Source organism: Octopus sinensis, linkage group LG7 (assembly GCF_006345805.1).
Source record: "Octopus sinensis linkage group LG7, ASM634580v1, whole genome shotgun sequence".
NCBI classification, from domain to species: domain Eukaryota; kingdom Metazoa; phylum Mollusca; class Cephalopoda; order Octopoda; family Octopodidae; genus Octopus; species Octopus sinensis.
Window position 1 is genome coordinate 49834991 of NC_043003.1, and position 14790 is coordinate 49849780.

General features: G+C 32.8%; 2 long non-coding RNA genes across 3 annotated transcripts; one reads left to right on the forward strand and one right to left on the reverse strand.

Annotated features, from left to right (window-relative positions):
* Positions 1-2113: 2113 nt before the first annotated feature.
* LOC118764238 lies at positions 2114-13173 on the reverse strand. Its single transcript, XR_005000035.1, has 3 exons — positions 13158-13173; positions 12940-13106; positions 2114-2125 (listed from the first exon to the last, which is right to left on the reverse strand). It is a non-coding gene; the product is annotated as an uncharacterized LOC118764238 (long non-coding RNA).
* Positions 8441-11046, forward strand: LOC118764236. Of its 2 annotated transcripts, XR_005000033.1 has the most exons (3): positions 8441-8472; positions 8868-10162; positions 10457-11046. It is a non-coding gene; the product is annotated as an uncharacterized LOC118764236 (long non-coding RNA). The 2 variants fall into 2 exon arrangements; XR_005000032.1 differs by lacking the exon at positions 8441-8472 and having other exon boundaries at positions 8682-10162.
* Positions 13174-14790: the final 1617 nt, after the last annotated feature.

Sequence of the window (14790 nt, forward strand, 5' to 3'; positions counted from 1 at the left end):
CATTGTTCAATTAAATGGAGCTGCTTGAAACGGTTGTACTGCATTACTACTTGATAGCCTATTATTTATTTTGATTTTATTTATCTTACTTCAAGCTGTGCAGATAATATCGGACTGACTTGGTACTTCAACTTAAGTATCTAATTCAACTGAATCCTAATTATTTCTATATATATATATATTTGAGTAAGTGGCCAGATGAAAGTGGCACTCAACACATCATCAGATATATTTTCTAGATATCTAATGAAATGGGTTTGTCCTATGAGCTGAGTCAAACTGTTATATGTATATATATATATATATATATATATATATATATATGTATATCAATTTATTTATCACTTGAGTTTTAATTTGAACTTGAATCAAAATCTCATTAAAAACTGACATTCATATCAAAACAAACTCTTTTGAAATTTTTATTGAAGATTCAGACATGGAATTTTGATCCCAATCTTCAACTATCCTCACTGTTCTTTATGGAACCATTTCAATTTTTGTAATTAGAAATTCCAAGGTTGGTAGAGTTGCAGAATCAGTAGTATAAAGGATACAATGTCTTGTGTTTCTTTTTATTTTGAGTTCGAATTCCTTCTGATCTGGATTTAATCTTTCAGTGTTCCAGGGTTCTCTAAAATATCTGTGAGTTATGTACAGGGTAAAAAAGGGACAATCTAATGAGCTTAATTCAATCTCTTTGCTTTAGAATAATTAGCCTTGTACCTAATTAGATCAAGTTATCATTTGCCATATATTTACCAGAGAAACACTTCTGCAAGTGAAGGTGGACATTCCACCATACATCAAAAGATTTAGGATAGTGATGGTGGTGGTAATCTTACTCTTTACTCTTTTACTTGTTTCAGTCATTTGACTGTGGCCATGCTGGAGCACCACCTTTAGTCGAAGAAATCGGCTCTAGGACTTATCCTTTGTAAGCCTGGTACTTATTCTATCAGTTTCTTTTGCCGAACCGCTAATTTACAGGTATGTAACTCCAGCATCGGTTGTCAAGCGATGTTAGGGGAACAAACACAGACACACAAACACACACCCACATATATATATATATTTACATATATACGACGAGCTTCTTTCAGTTTCCGTCTACCAAATCCACTCACAAGGCTTTGGTTGGCCCAAGGCTATAGTAGAATACACTTGCCCAAGGTGCCATGCAGTGGGACTGAACCCGGAACCATGTGGTTGGTAGCACATTTGGGAATTCTAAGGATGAGTGAGCTCTATTTGTACTCATATACGTTCTTAATAGAACATACCACAACAATATATATATGTATGTGTGTGTGTGTGTACGTATGTATATAGATATATGTATAAATATATATTTATATACATCATTAGCTGGTCAAAACTTCGAAGTCGCTGTTAATGATATTCTTGTTTAGGAAAAGTAAATTTGCACACTGCAAAAGTAGAGATTGACCCTTCAGATTAATGTAAAATTGTTTTTATTATAACTGAACATAAAAACATTTACATACATACATACATACACACACACATGCACACATACATGCACACACACCCACACACACACATGTATGTATGTATGTATGTATGTATGTGTGTATGTATGTTTGTAGAAGGCATAACGAAATAATATACATAATCAAAATAAGTTATGTTACTAATGTGATAAAGATATTTATTATATTTTTCATTTTCCATTTTTTCTGGTTTTTTTTTTTTTTTGCACACTGCTCCGGAAGGATTTATTAGAATTCTGAAAAATGACATGCCCTCTTTGCAGTGCTTTTCAAAAAATATGAATTTCTAATTTGCTCTCTGAACCATCTGATGGAATATCAAAATGGTTTTGACAAGCCTTTTTTCCCTTTTTATTCACGTAAAGCAGAAACCTAGAAGTGTCCCTGTCTCTCTTATCAAGATCACGGCAATAGAGTAAGAGAGTTAAGTCACTCACTGAAGACTACACTGACAACTTCTCTCACCAGATGCAACTCCTCACACACATTCATGACTCCTGGACTGACATTATTCCAATCTGTACCTGCACACATTTACTTTATTTTATGATGAGACAAAAACTAAAACTCATTTCTGTGTTTGTCACATTCTCTTTCCTGTTATGCTTTATCTCTTTTTGTTGCTGGGCAGAGCAGTTATCACTACATACTCAAGCATGCACATACTGAAACACAAGTATGCATACACAAACACACACATGCATGCATACACATGCACACACACATGCACACCCACAAATGTATTCATATAAGCGCAAAAGACATCTGAATGCAGATATTTATGTTAATATATATGTTCATAAGTTCGTATCTATTATATAAAATTCGTTCTGTCTGTCAGTGTGTGTGTGTCTTCTAGGATCTCGGGCATCCACCAGAAATATCACAAAAACTGTTACTCAGAGTTTCATTCAAACAAAACTGTTCAACGAATGAGAACGTGAAAATCTGAGTAGCAGTTTTTGTGATATTTCTGCTGCTTTTTAATAAAGTATATAAATATATATATATACAGACAGGCACACACACACACACACAAACACAAATACAAACACACACATTCACACATGCATACACACAAACAGATGTTTATACAAATATATGTCCAACCCATACCAGCATGGGAAACAGATGTTAAATGGTGATAATAAGGATATGCATATATACATATATATATATATATATATAGATAGATATAGATATACACACACATATATATATATATATATATATGTGTGTGTGTGTATGTATATATATATATATATGTGAAGGCTTATGGCTTAGTGGTTAGGGTGTTGCACTCATGACTGCGAGATCGTGGGTTCGATTCCCAGACTGGGCAGTGCGTTGTGTTCTTGAGCAAAGCACTTCATTTCGTGTTGCTCTGTGATCATTTTGACATCTGACATGTGACACCCAGTTTCACATGTCGATTTGATGGAGAGAGTGAGCTTATGTCTACACAAGCATTTGATCCCTATAAACAAATCATCTGAGTGGTTGCTCGGTAGGAAATGATGGGATAGTCCATCATATATATATATATATATATATACTCATATGTATCTCTCTCACCCTCTCTCTCTCTCTATCTATCTATCTATACATACATACGTACATGCACACACACACACACACACACACACATATGCGAGTACACACATACACACACCCACACACATATATATGGTAGATGAGTTCAGCAAAAATTTAGATTCAGATGAATATGGTACTTAAGTTGAGGCACCAGAATTTAGTACGGTATTATCCATACAATTTGAAAATATTTTGATTTTATACACATATATGTCTACATAAAGATATATGTATATGTGTGTATGTAGTTCTTTGTGTGTGTGTATGTGTCTGGGGGGTGTCTGTGTGTGTGTATGTTTGTGTTTAAAATTACATATATATATGTTTGTGAGCATACAAAATATCTTGCAACCATTTAAATCATCATGGGACATCTTACAAACTGTCAAAATGTATTGATTTCAAAAGTTTTTATTAGCTGGAAAAATACAAAATACATCTATTGGCATTATATAATAGCAAACACACATATATGTGTATATATTGCATTGTAAACCTGGTTTTGTTCTAATTTAATCTATTTTATAAAAGTGTTTTTTTTTTTAATGGCTGCATAACAGACTTTTATTGAGTGTTTAGAATAAAAAATGTTCCCAACTTCAACTTTATCAATGTTTCTAATCTATCTCAGCCTCATCTTCAGGATGTCGAGTGGTTTTCGGCTTCTGTGTTGCTCTCTTTATAGTTGGTGGCTTATTATTATACAGACCTTCCCACCAACCATTACTTTCTTACCTGATTTTGTCCATTCGAGCAAATCCAATGAGCATAAGTCATCAGATTTTTATTTGTAACATGTATATGCTGTACTTTAATTGTGACATTGTGTCACAATATTCGTAATGTTTCCATGATCAATTATTCTTTTATTCTTTTATTTGTTTCAGTCATTTGACTATGGCCATCCTGGAGCACCACCTTTAGTCGAGCAAATCAACCCCAGGACTTATTCTTTCTAAGCCTAGTACTTATTCTATCAGTCTTTTTTGCTGAACTGCTAAGTTACAGAGATGTAAACACACCAACATAGATTGTCAAACGATGTTGGTGGTGGGGGGGACAAACAAAGACACACAAACACAAACACATACATGTGTTATATATATATATATATATATATATAATATATATATATGTATATATATGAGGGGCTTCTTTCAGTTTCCTTCCACCAAATCCACTCACAAGGCTTTGGTTGGCCCAAAGCTATCGTAGAAGACATTTGTCTAAGTTACTATGCAGTAGGACTGAACCCGGTACCATGTGGTTGGTAAGCAAGCTACTTATCACACAGCCACTCCTAATTGTCTATTTGTGTGGGAATTATAAGAATCATTATTATGCTGGGCTAAATGCTTGGTGGCATTTCATCTGCCTTTATGCTCTAAGTTCAAACTTTAATGATGTCAACTATGCCTTTCATCCTTGTGAGGTCTATAAAATAAGTATCAGTCAAGTATAATCAACTTATGCCCTACCATGAAATTGCTGGCCTTGTGCCAAAGTTTGAAATCAATATTTTCCGATTTAGCTTTGTTTTATGTTGTCATTTTCGGAATATGAAATTACAAGGAATAGGCCTGAGTTTATATAAAAGATTTTAAAAAGCTTTGTTTTATCGTGTTGGGTGCAGTATGCTACTATTGTTCCTTGTTGAGCCTACGAAAGGGTATTATAATTACCAGGCCTAGGTGTAGGAGTGACTGTGTGGCAAGTAGCTTGCTTATGAATCACATGGTTCTGGGTTCAGTCCCACTGTGTGGCACTTTGGGTAAGTGTCCTCTACTATAGCCTCAGGCCGACCAAAGCCTTGTGAGTGGATTTGGTAGGCGGAAAACTGAAAGAAGCCCGGTGCATATATGTATATATATATATGTGTTTGTGTGTCTGTGTTTGTCCCCCAACATCACTTGACAACCGATGCTGGTGTGTTTACGTCCCTGTAACTTAGCAGTTCATCAAAAGAGACCGATAGAATAAGTACTAGGCTTACAAAGAATAAGTCCTGGGGTCGATTTGCTCAGCTAGAGGTGGTGCTCCAGCATGGCTACAGTCAAATGACAGAAACAAGTAAAAGAGTAAAAGAGTAAAGGCCAGTGTAAGAGTTGGCACTGTGAAGCTTGCAAACTTATTTTAACTGTGAAACTTATACATTGGTCATACCAAGTTTGATCTCAAATTTATATGTTCACGGTCATTTGTTTTTGTATTATATTACTTGTGTTAGCTTATGGTTTGGTGTGAAGCCTTTTGTATTTAGTTTCATAAGACTTTTGATGGTATGTTCATCAGATTTATACCTGGTGTACATTTGATTCATATGTTAAACTTTGTATACAATATACGTATTTTGAAGAGGGATACTGCCTAATGTGTTTGATCAATTGTATTTCTGCCTATATTCATCAATAGCTTGGTTAAGCAGTATGTCTGAATATTCATTGTTGATCAATATTTGCTATATTCTATGAATTCATTTGGAGCAGTGAATTAAATGCTCTCCTAAGTAGCAGTTTTATCACTGACATTTTTTCGTCATGTGGGCATGCACTATCACCAACTAAGTATATGCATTTGTTTGTAACTTTTATGTAAACTGATGCAATGCATCAACTGGCTTTAATCTAAATGTTTATGTATCATAAATTTTATATAGATGCATTAGTACTGTTTTGGCTATTCGATATTATTACTAAGTTGTTTTCCAGGACCTCTTTTAGCTTCTTCTTATCTTCAGAGTACATTACATTTATGCCTAGACATTATTTTGTTTTCTGTTGCAGCTAGATAGAATGTGGCAAATGTGGGACCAAGGGAAGAACCCATTGCTATACCATCTTTTTTATTTGGACATCGTACCCAGTAGGCATTTAAACAATTTACAACTAGATTTTTTTTATAAGATAGCTTTGCTTGTATCATGGGTGGCTTTGCTTTTGGTCTTTGCATACATTATCAAATATAATGTCTATTGTTTCTGCAAATGGAACGTTAGGGAAAAGTTTTATATGGGGTTGAAATGATACCTATTTCGTTTGTTGCTTCTAAAGTATCTGGAAATCATTTCAATGACTTGATACTGCGATAGTTTGGTGTTTGATTTCTGATACTGTTATCTACTTGTTTGGCAGATTTTAAAGAGAGTGCAATTATTTGAGATATTGTGAAACAGAGGAGGATGTTTTGTCTGCAGTTTTAAACACACACATGGCTGTAAAAATAAAAATGCAGACAACACGTCCTCCTATACATACATACATACACACACACACATATATGCATAGATATACACATATATATGTATGTATATATACAAATAAATATAAATATATGTGTACATATATACAGACACATGTATATATACATATCTCTATATATGTATATATTTTATATATGTGTATGTAAATATATATATATATATATATATTATATATATATATATATATATAATATATATATATACATATATACATATATACATATATACATATATATATATATTATATATATATATATATATTATACATATATATATATATATATATACATATATATATACATATATATATATACATATAATATACATATATATATATATATATACATATATATGTATATATATGTATAAATCTATATATATATATATACATATACAGTACACATTCACACACACACACACACACACATATATATATATATATATATATATGCTGGTGTGAATTCTTCTTTGATGTGGGGAAAAGTACAAGGATCCTATTTGTGAATTTATCATATTGTAATTATTTTATCTAATTTGATTCTTAATTGGTTGGTGTTATCTTTTCTGATTTTTCTACATTTTTTTTCCCCATCTTGAAGTAAATTGTTGATTTGTTTCCATTCATGATTTTAAACATATTGCTTTTGTCACTCTGAGCCAGCCTGGAAATGTTGATAAAAAAATGCATTTGGAAGCTCTATTATTCCAAAACGAATTTTAAATGTCTGATAAGCAGATCTGAGAAAACTTTAATAAAAACGATTAAATTACAACATACTCATAGTTTCAATACAATGTGTTTATAAGAAAAGCTGTCTCCATATACACAAGTGTAGGCATGCATAAATATAAATATACGTATGTATGTATGTATGTAGTATGTATGTATGTATGTATATACATCTCTGGGCTTGTGTGTGCCTGAGTATATATATATATATGTATGTATGTGTATATATATATATATATATATACATACACATATATATAAGTATATGCATAGATGTCTGTATATATATATATTACACAAACATAGACACACTGACACACACATATTCATAACATATAATATGCTGGAGCAATTACATATCACATTCAATTTATTGCTTGTTCATTGTGTATATATAGGTTATTTGTCATGTATGTATAGACTATTTGCCTGTCATGTCTATCTTAATTTATATATGCCATCTCTTCATAAAACAATCATACAAAATACATAAATTTATATATATATATATATATATATATAAACATTGTTGCTATGTGAGCAAAAGTTATGCATTTAAAACAAATAAATGGACATTGACTTGTGAAACTGTTGCCTACGTATCGGTCATCTGACGCTTATAGTTACTGACCATTTTGAATAAATCACTGACTGCATCTCGATAACAATCCGTGTATAGCTGTCATTTTCTAAAACTGAAACACCACTTTGCATTATAATTTTACATGATTCATATCTTACTCTTAAACCATTGCTATTTATATTTGTTTGCTTTTATTAATGCTATATAGATTCATAGATTCAGTAGGGCAATGGACAAAATGCTTGGCAATATTTTGTCATGCTGTTTCGCATTCTGAGTTCAAGCCCCGCAAGAATCAATTTTGGTTTTCATTTTTGTAGGTGTCTATAAAATGAAATACTAGTCAAGTTCTGGAGTTGATCTAATTGACATATGCAAGGCCTACAAAATGATGGTCTTATTATCATCATCATCATCATTATTATTAAAGCAGTGTGATGGCAGAATTGTTAGCATGCTGGTCAAAATGCTTAGCAGCATTTCATCTGTCTACATGTTCTGAGTTCAAATTCCACCGAGGTCAATTTTGTCTTTCATCCTTTTTGGGGCCAATAAAATAAGTACTACAGTTCTATATTTAAGAGAGGAAAAATTATGTACATTATTTATATTATTTACATTACTTACATTTGATGGACATTTGTCCTCATCTTGTTTGTTGTTAACACAACGTTTGGGGTGATATACCCTCCAGCCTTCATCAGGTGTTCTGGAGAAATTTCAAACCTGCGTTCTCATTCCTAAAGTATTTTTCAATGTTATTATTATTATTATTATTATTATTATTCAGGTCACTGCCTGGAATCGAACTCGGAATCTTGGGGTTAGTAGCCCACGCTCTTAACCCCATGATTCTGAGTTTGATTCCAGGCTGTGACCTGAATAATAATAATAATAATAATAATAATAATAACATCGAAAAATGCCTGATGAAGGCTGGAAGGTATATCAGCCGAAATGTTGTGTTAGCAACAAACAAGATGAGAGCAAATATCTGTCAAATGTAAATAATATAAATAATAGAAATAAGTACAAGTTGTGCTTAAGGGTTGATCTAATCAACTAGTCCTTCCTCCCTCAACAAAATTTCAAGCCTTGTCTCGTTGGCAGAAAGGATTATTTTACAGAATTAGTTGTGCTTCAAATTTTCTAATGGTTTTCAGTTACATTTTCTGATGTTCTGAGATCAAATACTTCTGTGGTTAGTTTTGCTATTCATTCTTTTGTTATCAATAAGATATGTTTGCAGTCAAGTACTGGGGCTGATTATAATTAATCATGTCCTTCTTTCCAAACTTTTAGCCCTTTACTTAAAAATCAGAATTGTTACTCTTTGTTGTTATTCCTTTTCACCACTTCTCGTCACCCTCCTTCAAACCCTTCATTTATCTTCTTCCCCTCCTCTTGCTCCTCTTTCTTCTCAAGCATTTGGAAGCCCTCATGGTTTGAGTTTTTGAGTTTTACCAGTGGTGTAGTAAAAGAGGTGATGGTGAAGTTGATGGGGACAATCCTCCCCAGGTGGCACTTTTATGGATGGGTAGCACTCTTGAATCTGCCATGTAAGCCTGTACATAGTGCACTGTATAGAATTCCTGATTGATTTTTAGTCGTAATTTTTAGTATATAGTAATGTCACATATTAAGATACATTTCACTTAATATGCCCACTTTTAGCCTTCACAATAGCCTGACGACAGCCAAGATCAGAGTCACATGAATCCCAGACAACTTCTCGTCAATGATCCTATGACATGACTAAGGCTTTCTTCAGAGAGGTGATGTTTTTGTAGGAAACTTTTGAAACGTCACTTTCTAGAATGAACCAAATAGCAAATATCATAGAGTTGATATCTGGGCTGGAATCTTGTCTCAGATTCCACTGAAATGTCTCCTGCACCACTGCAGTGTCACATTGGAAGTAAGAGAAGGAGCGCTGTCTTTCATGAACATGTAATTATCTCCAAATGCTTCGGTCACCCATGGCAAAACATAATCCTCCAAAATTTTCATGTAAATTGCAGAATTGACCTTTGTCTCCTCTTTAATGAACACCAGAGGAGATTTTCCATCATCGGATGACATTGTCACCCACTCATTCACTCAAGTGGATTTCATTCAATGAAAAACCTTACAGGCACCTTTGGGAACAGAATCCAGCCTCGTGGTCAAAATCCTATCATCCTGGTTGTTCACCACAGCCTCTACAGTGAATATCTTTCCTTCTAATCAGCTGAAGACATTGTTACCAGTGCTCTGAGTCTCTTCCACCATTTTCTTGCTTTGGAAGCAGCTGAAATTAGGTGTTGGCATTGCAGTTTTAATGACTTTCAATTTAAGTCTTTGTGGTTGTCTGTCATATGGTTGTCTGGCAGATATCGAGACTTTTAGGACATTTTTCTCATGCTCCACCGTGGATTTTACAAGACTCTTTTGGGCAACATTCACCAATTGCATTGTCTTTATGGGTCATTTTTGACTAGGTATGGTCTAGTGGTTAGAGCAGCAGAGTCGCAGTTGAGGGATCGCGAGTTTGAATCTCAGACTAGGTGATGTGTGTGTTTATGAGCAAAATACCTAATCTCCACACAGCTCAGGCAGAAGGTAATGGCAAACTTCTGCTGACTCTTTCACCACAACTTTCTCTCACTCTTTCCTCCTGCATCTTTGGAGCTCACCTGCGACGGACCGGTGTCCCATCCAGGTGGGGAACCTATACACCAAGGAAACCGGGAAACCGACCCTTATGAGCTAGGCATGGCTTGAGAAGAAGGAAGGAAGATATGGGCTTGCTATTGATTGAACTTGTTTCCCTGTAGCCTTTCATGACATTATAGATTGTTTTGGGATTGACACCAACCCTTGAAGCCATGTCTTTGGTGCTATATCCTGGTTTTTACAGAGCTACAATCTCACTTTGCCTGTTAGCTGCTCTACTGAAGCATCTTACTTGCCGAATGTAAACAAATAATGACAAGGAGCACATTTTAATTATTTATGTGCAATTTCAAACTAAATTTAATAAAATTAATTAATTTAAATAATCAGGAATTCCTTATGGTGCACCCTATATAGAGAGCAGGGGCAGTAAATTGAAGACTGCCTCTGGTGATGTACATTTAGCTATGTCACTGAGTTCCACTCAACCCATGAGACTCAACTCAACCAGGCAAACTAATTATTTGTTAGTGTGAATTATAGTTAAGACTGTCAGTGATAGGCTTTAAGGATCTGCCTCCACTATCTAGCCTCTATTTCAGCTTAAATGAACCCAAGTCTTCTCAGAAGAATTTTCTAATGTTCTACACACCGAAAAACAAAACAAGCAAAAAAAAATCTAAGTAAACCTCATATAGATTTGATCTCAGAATTAAGAGACAGCCCAAACTGCAGTGTTAAATTTTCTGCCAGCTATTTAACTATCTCTGGCACCAAAATTCCTATCAGCAAATGTAAATCTTTAGTAATATTCAAAAAATGAATTAATTTTTTTTTTTAATTTGTTTACATTTTCAAACTAATTACTCTATGCGCAACCAATTTTAATAAACTAATTATCTTAAAAGCATTAATCTGTAGTGAATTTTATTTGTTGACTGCTATTTTCTTCATCTCTCTCTCTCTCTCTCTCTCTAACTATCTATATATCTACTTATATTTGCATATGTATGTATGTATACATATATATATATATATATATATATATATATACACACATGCACACACATATACACACACATACACACACACATATATGCTCATACACATATGCATATATACAGATATATTATGCATAGATTGATATATGTGTCTGTGTGTATGTATATGTACATCATCTATGTACACGTGTGTGTTAGTGTGAGTGCACACATGTATACACATACATGCACACACACACCCATATATACACATGCACACATTCATACATACATATATATATATATATATTGAGCTGGAAGGACAAATCTTTAATCCATTACCATTATGTGGCATTATATTACATGCAAACTCATGCTGAGTTACACATAACAATGTTACATCAAAATCTAACCTAGCTTATTTTGTGTCGCAATGAATTTCACCACGTTCTTTTAAACATTACATTAACTACAACCACGTTACATAACAGCGAAATATCAGATGTGTTACATAACATCATATATTAAATATTATGTCACTGCAATTGTGTTACACATAAATGTGTTGTATTCACTCATGTGTTGTGTAACAAACCTTTGTACAACTGAAATGTACTTTTTCAACATACGATCTTGTTACATGCATATATGTTTCACTGACTTAGTATGTTACTTGTAACTGTGTCATATACATTTACAGAAAAATTGTGTCAATTAATTGTGCCATGAGTTACTTACAATCACACCCTCTGTTACTGACATTTTTAATACCTGTACTCTTGTGTCACATAAAAATTGTTACAAGTGTGTTACATACAACTATATTGCTGTGGGTTATATGTTTGTATTAAAAGCAATTCTTGTAACATCAGCAAATACATTTTGTATTGCAGACATGTGCCACATGTTGTGTTACACACAATGATAACTTGTGCAACATTTTATTACAAACAGTTGTAATGTATACATCATGTTACTACTAAGTAACAAAATTAGGTTTTGTGTGTCCAATATGACACATGCTGTTTTCTCACACAGAGCATCATACATACACACACACACACACACATATATGCACATTGCACACAATTATGTATATATACATAGATGTAATATCATATGACACGCAATCATACATTGTATTGCATTTAGATTCAATGCACCTATGTTGCTTGTAGTGTGTCTTTAGTTTTATACATCATGATACCAAGTTTCACAATCACATTGTTAAATAATTCACAGGCATATTACATACAATTTCGTTATACATAATCACATATCTCATTACACATTTGTATGACTTCCACTTAAGTTATGTGTAATTATATACTGAATTATAAACAACAACTTCAGCCACTTGTAATAAAACCTTGTTATGATTTCAGTTACATACAAAAAGATCTGTCACAATTTCTGTTACATGCAATAATGTTACATATTACAATTTTCTGTTAAATTTCTGTTACATGCGAATAAAGCATGTTTTACAATTTCTGTTACATGCAATAAATTCATGTTACAATTTTCTATTACAGGAAATGAAATAATGTATTAAAATTTCTGTTACAAACAATAAAATCATGTTACAAATTTCTGTTGCATGCAATAAAAGCATGTGTTACAATTCTTGTTACATAGAATAAAATCATGTTACACTATCTGTTACATGCAATTACATCATGTATTACAATTTTCTGTTACATAGGATAAGGTTATGTTTTATTATTTCTGTTACATATAAAATCAGGTGTTACAATTGTAGTTACATACAAAAAAAGCAAACTATTTTCTGTTACTTGCAATAAAAGTATATATTACAATTTTTGTTTTGTAAAATTACACATCATGTATTACAAAATTACATTTTATATTAGATATAATTATATTTCATCTCATCTTGTTTGAAAATTTGAAAAACTAATGAATCACAAAATAAACCCTTTTCTCCTGTTCTTCGAATCTTAAATGTTTTTATTACTACATGCCTTTTATTTGTACAATTATTACATGTCTTTTACCACCACCACCACCACCACCACCACCACACCCTAGAGTGCAGTGCTACTACAAACTGGTGAACAAGCAAAATGCATACATTGAACATGTGCAATTGGGATTGTTTACACTGCTATCACTAATTCTAATTCATAACTGAATATATATATATATATATATAATACAAAATGGGACAAGAACGCAAAACATCCGGACAGCTAGGTGATACAAAAAGGGACAACAAAACATCCAGATAGACAATACAAAGAAAATGAGGACGGGTCATTCGAAGTTTTCTTTCCTCAGTCAAGCACCAGATTATCCTCACAAATTCAGCTGATTATTCTTGAGATTGCTTCAATCTGGCCAGCCCCAAGGAAAAACTAAGCTAACAGCATTAGATTCCTTGGAAGAAAGCAGCAAATGTATACAAAAACAAGGACGGAAATAATGGACAATGTTACACAAATATAAATACAATAAAAAAAATATAATAAAAATAATAGCAGGACATAACAAGAGTTGCCTTTCGACTTATGACGAATTAAGTTAAGCTGGCACATATAGAAATGATATATATATATATATATATATATATATATATATATATATAATAATAATAATAGTATTATAATAATATGAGGGAATATTATTCCAAACTTACAGGGAAAAATTCAATTTAGAAATACTAAATCAAATTTTACAAAATATAATATATATATATATATATATATATAAATTATATATATATATATGAGTGCAAGCATGGCAAGATATGTGTAAGGCTAACCATAAACATGACTATGTGGTTAAGAAGTTTGCTTCACAACCACATGGTTTCCCAATGCATGGTAACTTGGGCATGTGCTTTCTACTGTAGCTTGGGCCTTGTGAGAGATTTTTGATTAACAGAAACTGGAAGAAGTCTTTTATTTGTGTATGTGTGTGTGTGTGTGTGTGCATGTATGTGTGTGTGCATGTATGTATCCATGTGTGTGTGCGTGTGTGTGTGTGTGTTTGTGTGTTTGCATGTCCTTGTCAGGATATTACTCACTAAATATAAATAAACCTCATTGTCATAAAGCAGTTCCATTCTTTTCCAATCTTCCATGAAAATATATATCCAGCTGTTGTGTTGTTTATGTTCAAAGCAGTAGAGACAATATTACTTTGTTTGGAAACAGGTATCAGAAACAGAAAAAGCATCTGGCCATAGAAAATTTGACCCGCGTAAATATGGGTTAATGTGCAGTAATTTGTATAGTATAAGTAAATAAATAAATAAATAAATAAATGGAGTTGAACACTGATGTTATTCAACTCCATTTATTTACTTATATATATATATATATATATATATATAAAGTTAATCCAAACAAGAAAGCACAAAAAAAATCACAACAACGCGAGGACGTGGAACAAATATAGTATTATTGGACGCTCAGGAAAGAAGGAAAGAAGGAGGGTTTAACGTTTCG